Consider the following 9,859-nt stretch of genomic DNA (forward strand, 5'->3'; position numbering starts at 1 on the left):
TATTTTCAAAATTTTTATCATCAACCTATGCTAAAGTTTGGGCATCGGTTCGTTGTGGTTCACTTTACAACATAATTTAATTTCATAAAGATCTGTCGTTTTATGATCGAGGTAAGAGCCTCCTTAACTCTGAGCTGAAGTAAGCGGTCATTCCGCAGAAGTCGTGAAGCGGTCCCTTGACAACGGGGACGCATAGAATTATTGATTTAATTACCGCCTGTCAGATTGATCTGGTGACTCGTTTCGTTCGGACCGGTTTCCCAGAATTCTTTATTGTATTCCGTTCTGAGCCTGAATAAACCCGAGTTCTTTTATAATACGAGAGTGGTTATTTCTGCGATCCCGAGAGTACGCGGACGCGTTTGCGAGTGCGCGCGACTCGAAGAACGAACGGAGCGTAACATTTTGGGGGCTCGTCCGGGATCGCGCGTGTGAGTGTGTGTGCCATGACAACGCTAGTTGCGACGAGAAAGAGACGCCTGGTTGATTCTTCGGAGCCTGCGACGGAGTCGGTAGCTTCAGAGACGGCAGCTCTCCAAGCCGTGCTACAGGAGATGCAGCAGATGCGCCAGGAGCAGGCGCAACGTGATGAGGAATTCGCCGCAACGCTTTGCCGGCACGATGAGGAGCTCCAATTTTTACGGGGAGACCGGTTGCCTTTTCAGGAAACACAGCTAAGTCCTTCCAATATTAGAGCGAATTGCGGTCCGGAAGTAGAAGCCGTTGATGCGGGAAACGGCGCGCGCAGTGAAATCGGATATAAACTTAAACCTGACACGTTTGACGGTGTGGTTCCGTTGCGAGTTTTTCTCGCAATTTAATTTAATCGCGCGCGCGAATCAATGGGACGATGCGATCAAAACCGTAGCTTTGGCGTCGTGCTTAAGGGGAAAAGCGCGTTCTGTCCTAGAATCGGTAGAAAATTTAGAGAATTTGGGTTACGAAGAACTAAAGTCCAAATTAGAACTACGTTTCGGTGAGGGGCAATTTTCGCAAAATTATTATACTCAGTTCACGAACAGAAGGCAAAGATTCGGGGAAGATTTCGTTACTTTCGGTCACGAATTGGAAAAGCTCTCTCGATTAGCTTATCCGGAGTGTCCTTACGCGGTTCGAGACAAGATCGCGTGCGCTCATTTGTTTCTTTTCTTTCGGACGGATTTATTAGAAGGACTCTTCAGCTAGAAGGGATTATCTCGCTGAAGTTGGCCATATAGAGAGGGCGAAGGCCGTTAAAATTTTACTAAGAGGAAATTTTGAGGGAAGAAGCGATTTTGAAAAGCGATTTGAGGAGGGGAAGGATAGGAGCGTGGGGAATAATGGAGAAAGGAAAGAGGAGGAGGAATAGAAAGGAATGAAGTTGTGTAAAAAAAACTTTTTTTTTGTGTGTTCGAGTTTTTGCGTATAATGTTCGTTCTTTCGCAGAAAGAAGTTTTTCTGTGATTTTCGAGAGAGAGAAACACTAAGCAGAGCTTTCATGGTGTCGTCACCAACAACGATAACCGAAAACTTCATAAAGAAGACCGCCTGCCCACGGTTTTTGACCCGTGATTTTCCCGTGGGCCGTAGAGCAAATGCCGGGCGGGGACCTGGGGAGCCCTGCGGAATGCAGGGTCCACGGGAAGTTCCCCCCCCCTTGTTCAAAGATTTTCGGGAGAAGCTGCAAACTGAGGAGGAGGAAGACGATTTCAGCGGGCGCAGGAAGAATGATCTTCTTGGAAGAAGGATCTTCTTCGACGGCTGATCCCTGCGAGGGAGAGGGTTGGGGGGTTACCCTGGAGTCGGCTGAGGGGAGCTTGGGGCCCCGTGGGACGGTGCCCGAGAAACCTGCAGCAACAGCTCAGGTAGGGGCAGAAACCCGTTCTGGGTCTCGGAAGTTTCCTTTCCGGGAAAGCTGATTGGAAGCCTGCCCTGGAGCCCACAAGAAAGAGGACTGAGTCCTGGACTTCCAGAGTGCGGTTGCGACCGAGAAGAGGACGGCGCCCGGTAACCTGTGGCAGCAGCCCAGGGTAGGGCAGGAGGTCGTCCCGGTACCCTGGAATCGCACGACAAATCGCCCAGTCAAGAAACTGCCCTTCCGGATTGTCGGGACGACAATCTTGAAGAGGGAGGGCAGTGTTACGCCCGCGCTGAAACGGCCTTTAACTCCGAGTTGAAGCAAGCGGTCATTCCGCAGAAGTCGTGAAGCGGTCCCTTGACAACGGGGACGCATAGAATTATTGATTTAATTACCGCCTGTCAGATTGATCTGGTGACTCGTTTCGTTTGGACCGGTTTCCCAGAACTCTTTATTGTATTCCGTTCTGAGCCTGAATAAACCCAAGTTCTTTTATAATACGAGAGTGGTTATTTCTGCGATCCCAGGAGTACGCAGACGCGTTGGCGAGTGCGCGCGACTCGAAGAACGAACTGAGCGTAACAATATGAAATAGGGGTAGAAAAGACTGAAGAATATAATAGAATTAATAAAAATTGTTAATAATAAAGGGGTTATTGATTTTTGTTTTAAAAAATCTACGTGATTGCTCTAATTTCCGCAAATTTTGAGATATCAAGCTTAATTTTTTTTATAGATAGAGTATCATTAAAGGTACATTGGTGTTGAATTTAGCAAAAATTGGTGAAGGAATTATCGATTTCTGGCTATTTTTAGAAATGTCCGTAGTTGCTCTAATTTCCGTAAATTTTGAGATATCGAGCTTAATTTTTTATGGATAGAATATATCATTTAACGAAGGTATTGAATTTAGCGAGAATCGGTGAAGGAGTTACCGATTTTTGCTTAAAAAGTTACATGTATAAATTATACATTGTGACGTTGCACCGTGTGCCCGTCACCGGTACCTATGGCCCGTACGCCACCCGAAAAAATTTGTATTGCGCGGGTACTGTCTAGTTACTAGTTTCAGGTAGAAGTGGCCTTGCCATGGTAGAAAGAAAACGTATGCTGTTGCGCATCCTTTCTAATAACCAATGAGTGCGTTGGGCCAAGCTGGAGATAAAATTTAGATCTCAGTTTTTTAAATGAGAATTAAGTTCTTTTTCTGTTCTGCATATAATGCAATTTTATTTCATGTAATAATATAATTTAAGTAAAAAATGTTAAAATTATATATAAAAAATATTAAAATAAATGTAAAATAAGCATGAATTGAACAATATAATAGATGTATGAGGAAAAAGTAAATAATTTTCTGAAGTTTAAAAACATTGTCGATATAAGATGGGTTTATTTAAATACAGCAATTTCAATAAATGTAATAAATATTTTATTTTAATAACACGAGAAGTTGTGTTCAATAAGTTTATTATTGAATAGTATACAAGAAATTGATATGTAAAATGAACATATGTGGCACGCTGATATTACAGATTTCAATACATGAATTTTGAAACTTTTTTGTATAAACGTTTTTTTTTTACATCAGACACTAATTTCTTATTAATTTCTCGCAATCTTATGTACGTTCTTGTACGAACAAGACATAGCATTACTTCTTCAGGTATACCATACTCTTCTGGTATTTTTTCCATTGTTAATTTAGTTACAGTCTTAAAAATCCACATACTTTTAGATAAGCCAGAAGTTCCGTGAAATTCTTCAAAATCTTGTTCATAATTAACGCTGCTTCAATGAAATGATCAGAGGGATAAATCAAATGACCATCTGATACTGTTAAAACCCAATCAGGCTTATGCGGTGAAAATTCAACATTTTTCGTATAGTCTCCTAAGAAATTATATTGCATACGAAACCTATAAGCTACGTGACCTGCTATAAGTAACAGCTTCACGTTCAATAATATCTTCAACTTCAATTATTCTCTGTTGATCTTGAGGAAAATCATCTACAGTAAAGATAAAAATAAAGTTTCAATTAAAAAATGCAATAAAACTATAATTAAAAATCCAAAAATGACATTTTTGAAATTCAAAGTTTTACAATAAAAATTTCAATAATAACGCATGTTATTCAATTATTGTACGTATACTTATAAAATATAAACGTACTAGATTTTTCGCCCGCGCTTCGCGCGGGCTCAAAATCTATTCCCCTCTCCCCAAACTTACTCATTAATTAGGAACACCTTTGATATTCTTTCTCCTCAAACTCTAATCTACATCTCTTCGAATTCTTTTTAAAAAATAAAAATAATAGATAATATAATGGATGCAGCTTAGCATATTGTCAAATGTTTCAAAAGTGTTATATTAAAGTCTTTAAATTTTATTTTTGCTCCTGCCTCACGCGTTTTTTCACCCTCCGTTGACCCACCATTATTAACTCTCTTTTATTTTCTTTTATTTTATTTTCTTTTTTTGCAATCATCAAAAAATTAGAAAATTTTGGCACTGGTTTCAAGAAAATCAATTCTTAATGAAAAATTATCCATTAATAAAGAAATAAACTTATCCTCCAAAAATTAAAAAAATTTTGACTCCTATTTTATATATAATTTTTTAAGATTTGATCAATTAATACCCAAAAAATTGGAAAAATTTTGTAACCGGTTCCCAAAAAAAATCGGTAACAAAAATTATACACTTTATAGCAAACCTCAGGAAATTCTACCTTTATTTCATATGCAATTCTTTGAAATTCGATCAATTAACTCCCGAGAAATTTGAAAAATTTCGTAACCGGTTTCCACAAAAATTAGTAACAAAAAATTATCCATAAAAAAATTAATCTTAATATCTCAAAATTTATGGAAATTGGAGCAGAAATCGGAAACCTCTTTATTATTAGCAATTTTTCTATAAACTCATCGTAGCCATTTTCAAAAAATTAGAAAATTTTGAAACCGGTTTCCAAAAAATCGGTTATAAAAAATTATACACATCTTCGCCATCCCCAAAAATTAGAAAAATTTGGGCATTGTTTTTAAAAAAGTAACGAAAAATTATCTTTAAAAAAATTCAGCTAATATCTCAAAATTTGAGGAAATCAGAACAATCACGTACCTACATTTTTTTAAACAAAAATCGAAAACCCCTTTAAAAAAATTGAAAAAACTTCGTAACCGGTTTCAAGAAAATCAATTCATTAATAAAAAATTAAACTTATCCTTCAACAATTAAAAAAATTTTGACACACGACTCCTATTTCATATATATTCTTTAAGATTTGGTCAATTAATTCCCGAAAAATTTCAAAAAATTTGTAACCGGTAACAAAAAATTATACACTTTATAGCAATCCCGGGAAATTCTACCTTTATTTCATATATAATTTTTTAAGATTCAATTATTTTCCGAGAAATTGGAAAAATTTTGTAACCGATTTCCAAAAGATTGGTAACGAAAAATAATACACTTTATATCACTCCCCAGAAAATTCTACCTCTACTTCATATACAATTACTTGGAGAGAGGAGAAGAAAATGAGATTGCAAGAGAGTGCTGGAGGGAAATAAGAGAAAAGGATAAGAAAGAAAAGTCAAAATGGGAAGAAGAAAGAAAGAGCTTTTACGAGCGAAGAGGTTATGCAGTTAAGGAAATAGAGAGAAAAAGAGGGGAGGGATGGAGTAGCATTGAGGAATTAGCGGAAAGAGACAGGGACATTCAGATTCAAGAGAAGGACGAAAGGATAAGAGAATCAAGATACAACAAATGGTACAAGGAGATAGTAGAAAACAGGAGGCCTGAATACCTGGAAAGAAAAGGAAAAGAACAATCTATGATTAGGATAGCGAGATTCAGATTAGGTAACGAGATGAGAAGCGGAAGATACTGGGAGACAATAGAAAAAAACAGGCTGCAGGATATGTGGCGCGGAGGCAGAATCATGGGAGCATGTTTTAGAATGGTGCACAAGAGACGAAGAAGGAGAGGAAAGAAGGAATTAGCGAAAGAATCAAAAGAATACTAGACAGCAAGGGTGAAGAAGAAAAGTGGATGGCGGAATTAGAAAGGAAAAGAAGGCAAGCGAGTACAATGACAGCTAAGCAGAGAGATTAAATAAATGTCTTTTGATTTCAGATAAGCAGGAGGTGAGGGAATAAAGATGGAGCGAAAGTTAATTTGCAAAGGAACGATGGCAATCGACAAAGAGGCGATGGTAACAGAAGAACGAATGGTGAAGGTGATGAAGGAGTACAAGGAGGAGATAAGGGAAATGAAAGAGGAAATAGAGAAGCTAAAAAGAAAGGTATACAGACTCGAACAATGCTCAGGTAAAAGAAGAGAAACGAGAGTGAGGAGGAAATAGTAAGGTATGTAAAACAAAATGGTGGTACGAAGAAGAAGAAGAGAAAGACGATAAAAAGAAAGAAGAATGTGATAATTAGGGTCGAGAAGAAGAATGGGGAGAAGGTAGCTCGAATTTGAATAAGGTGAAGCAACTTTTTACAGATGGACTTAAGGTGAAGGCAGAAGTAAAGGAGGTGAACCAGATAGGACATAGAGGGGATTGGATAACAATCCTCGTAAAGATGGGAAGCGAAAAAGATAGCAGGAAAGTACTGGAAGCGAGAAGGAAGGAAGGAAGTAGGATGAAGGTAAAGATAGATGCAGATAAGTCGGTGGAAGATAGGATTAAAGAAGGAAAAGAGAGGGAAAAGAGAAAGGAAAGGAAAGAGGAGGAAAGTGGGGGGACCAGGAAGTCGGCGGAGGACGAGATCGTAGAGAAGATGGAAGACCATCTACTGATGAGCACGGACGAGGACGAAACGGAGCAAAAGAAGAAGAGAGAGAGAAGGTCCTAGAAGGGGTGGGATGGGTAATAGGATATTGTAAGGTCGTAAAAAGGCCAGGTGATAAATAAATTGGGTTAAGGGATTTATGTAAAGGGTTGGGTATGTCCCTATAAAACGCCATGTGAAATGTGTATTATGTGTTTATATGATATAATATGTAAGGGTTTGGGAACGTTTGCCCAGAATAAAACGCCTTTCCAACCCCGGAGGGGAGAGAATAAAGGATTGATTGATATACAATTATTGAAATTTGGTCAATTAGTTTCCGAAAAATTGGAAATTTTCTGATACCAATTTCCCCAAAGATCGGTAAAGAAAAAAATTATACACTTTATGGCAGTCCCCGGGAAATTCTACCCCTACTTCATATAATTCTTTAAGATTCGGTCAATTAATTTCCGAAAAATTGGAAAAATTTTGTAACCGGCTTCCAAAAAAAATCGGTAACGAAAAATTATACATTTTATAGCACTCCCCGGAAAATTCTACCCCTTTTCATATATAATTCTTTTAAATTCGGTCAATTATTTCCCGAAAAATTTGAAAAAATTTCAGAACCGGTTTCCAGAAAATCGGTAGCAAAAAATTGGCCGCGACATTTTCATCTCCGGGAAATTCTACCCCTGTTTCATATACTTTTGGTAAAATTCGGTCCACTAACGAATGAGTAGTTCGCGTACATACAGACAGACAGACAGACAGACAGACGTGACTTATAGATATAGATAATTATACATAATTTAAATATAATCTTCTGTACTGTATAGAGAATAATTTTTTTCATCATAAGCGCATAATTTTCAAATGCAAATAGTCAATGCAATAATGTAAACAGTAAATTACAGGGAATTAAAGAATTAATAGTACAAAATAAAAATATTAATTAAAACAAAATAAATAATTTTCTTGTAAAAAAACTTGGCGCTGCTAGACTTTGAAATTTAAACATTAAAATTTAAACATTAGTACTAAAATTTTTGATTGTATAAAAAACAATAAACATAATTTAGGGAAGAATGCGACAGGAGTAAAAAAGCAGCGCCAAGTTTTTTTACAAGAAAAATTTATTTATTTGTTTTAATTGATGATAGATAAATAAGATACTTTATTACCCCAAGGGATCTAAAAGGGCGTTTTGTAGGGACGTACCCTACCCTGTACATCCAGTTTACAACAATTTACATACAATTAAAATACATATAATTTATTATAAACATATTCCTCTTCACTCCTCTTCTTTGTCTCGTCCTCCTTGATCCTCTTTCGTTGAGTTGTTGGCTTATCCTTCTTCCTTTCTCATTTTCCTCCCTCCTTCATCTCGTCTCATTTCCTCTATTGCTTTCATCCATTCTTCTCCCTCTCCCTTTTCTCCTAGCAATCTCTCTGCCACCTCCTGCCACCCCTCTCCTTCCCATTCCACCCATCTCGTACATTCCTCTTATATATGTTCCCATGTTTCCTCTTCCTTCCCACACATCCTGCATTTTTTGTCCTCCTCCTTTTCCCAGTATAGTCCTTCCCTCACTTCGTTACCCAGTCTGAATCTTGCAATCCTGTTCCATCTTGCTTCCTCCCATCCCTTCATTAGATAGTCCGGGATCCCGTCCTTCCTTATGCTCTTATACCATCTATTGTACTTCGATCCTACGATCTTTTCCATCCTTTCCCTTCTCTCCTTGTCTCTCTCCTTCTTTTCCAATTCCTCCTCCTCCAACTCCTTTCCTCCTTCCATTTCTACTCCGATCCCTTCCAAGTAATCTTTTCTCTCCTGCTCCCATCTCCCTATTACCTTTCCTCTCTTCCATCTCTCTTTCATTTCTTCCAAACACTTTCTCGCTATCTCTCCTCCTCTACCTTCTTCCAATTTTCTTTCAAATTTCCATGTTCTCTTGCTTGCTCTACTTCTCATCTTCTCTCTTTCTAGCTCGTCTCTGACCATATATCCCGGCGTCCTCCAGTTTACTCCAAGTACCCATCTAAGATATCTCTCGTGAATACCTTCTACCTCCCTCCTCTCCTTCCATCCCCATACTTCTGCCCCGTATCCCATCACTGTCCATATCAGTGTGTCGTATAGCCAGATCCTTCTTTTGCAGTCCTTTTTCCACATCCTCTTCCCTATCCCCCACACTTCCCTCATTACTCTTGCTGCCTTCCTTCTTCTCTCTCTGATATGCGCCTCCTGCCCTCCATTCTCCTTCATCGTATACCCTAAATACTTGAATTCTTTAACCTCTTCTAATTTTTTTCCTTTCCACCTCCAGTCGTACTTCTTCTTCCTTCCTCCTCCCTTTCTGAATCTCATTACCTTTGATTTCTCTATACTCAGAGTTAACCCTTTTCTGTCTAGATATCCTTCTAACCTGCTTACCATTGATCTCATGTCTTGCTCCTCCTCCGTCAGCAGTGCAATATCATCTGCATACATTAGCGTGTATATCTTCTCACCTCTCAATTTCACTCCTCCCCATCCGCCTTTTTTTATATGATCCTCTATGTCTGCGATTAATAGGTTGAATAATATTGGGCTTAGTGGGCATCCCTGTCTCAGGCCTTTCGCCGTCCAAAATTGACCACCACTCTCTCCTCCTTTTCCCTACTCTGCTCTTTGTTTCCCTCAATACTTCCTCTACTCTATCTATCAGTCCTTGTCTCACTCCTCTTTCTCTCATTGCCTTGATTAATACTCTTCTGTCCACTGAGTCGAAGGCAGCCTTCAGGTCCACAAAAAAACACCGTCATCTTTCCTTTCTCTTTTCCTATTTGTCTGTTCACCAGGTAGTTCAAAGCGAATATTGATCCATCGTTCCCATTCCTTTCCTGAATCCCGTTTGATTATTGGGGATCATTTCTTCTTTTTCTACTTCTTCTCTTATCTTTCCGCCAGTATCGCCGTGTAGATTTTGTACATCGAAGACATGATGGTTATTTCTCTATAGTCCTTCACCTCTCGCCCTTCTCCTTTTTTAACTAATGGGATTATGTCCCCTTCCTTCCATTGTTCCGGCCAGCCTTCACCTCTCCAGACACGCTTGCATACCTCCCATATCCATTTCACCATTTCTTCTCCTCCGTACTTCCATGCCTCGTTAGGTATTCCATCATTGCCTATTGCTTTTCCCGTCTTTAGTTTCTTTATTACGTTTCTTATCTCTTCTAAT

Source organism: Temnothorax longispinosus, unplaced genomic scaffold (genome assembly GCF_030848805.1).
Source record: "Temnothorax longispinosus isolate EJ_2023e unplaced genomic scaffold, Tlon_JGU_v1 HiC_scaffold_26, whole genome shotgun sequence".
Taxonomy (NCBI): Eukaryota; Metazoa; Arthropoda; class Insecta; order Hymenoptera; family Formicidae; genus Temnothorax; species Temnothorax longispinosus.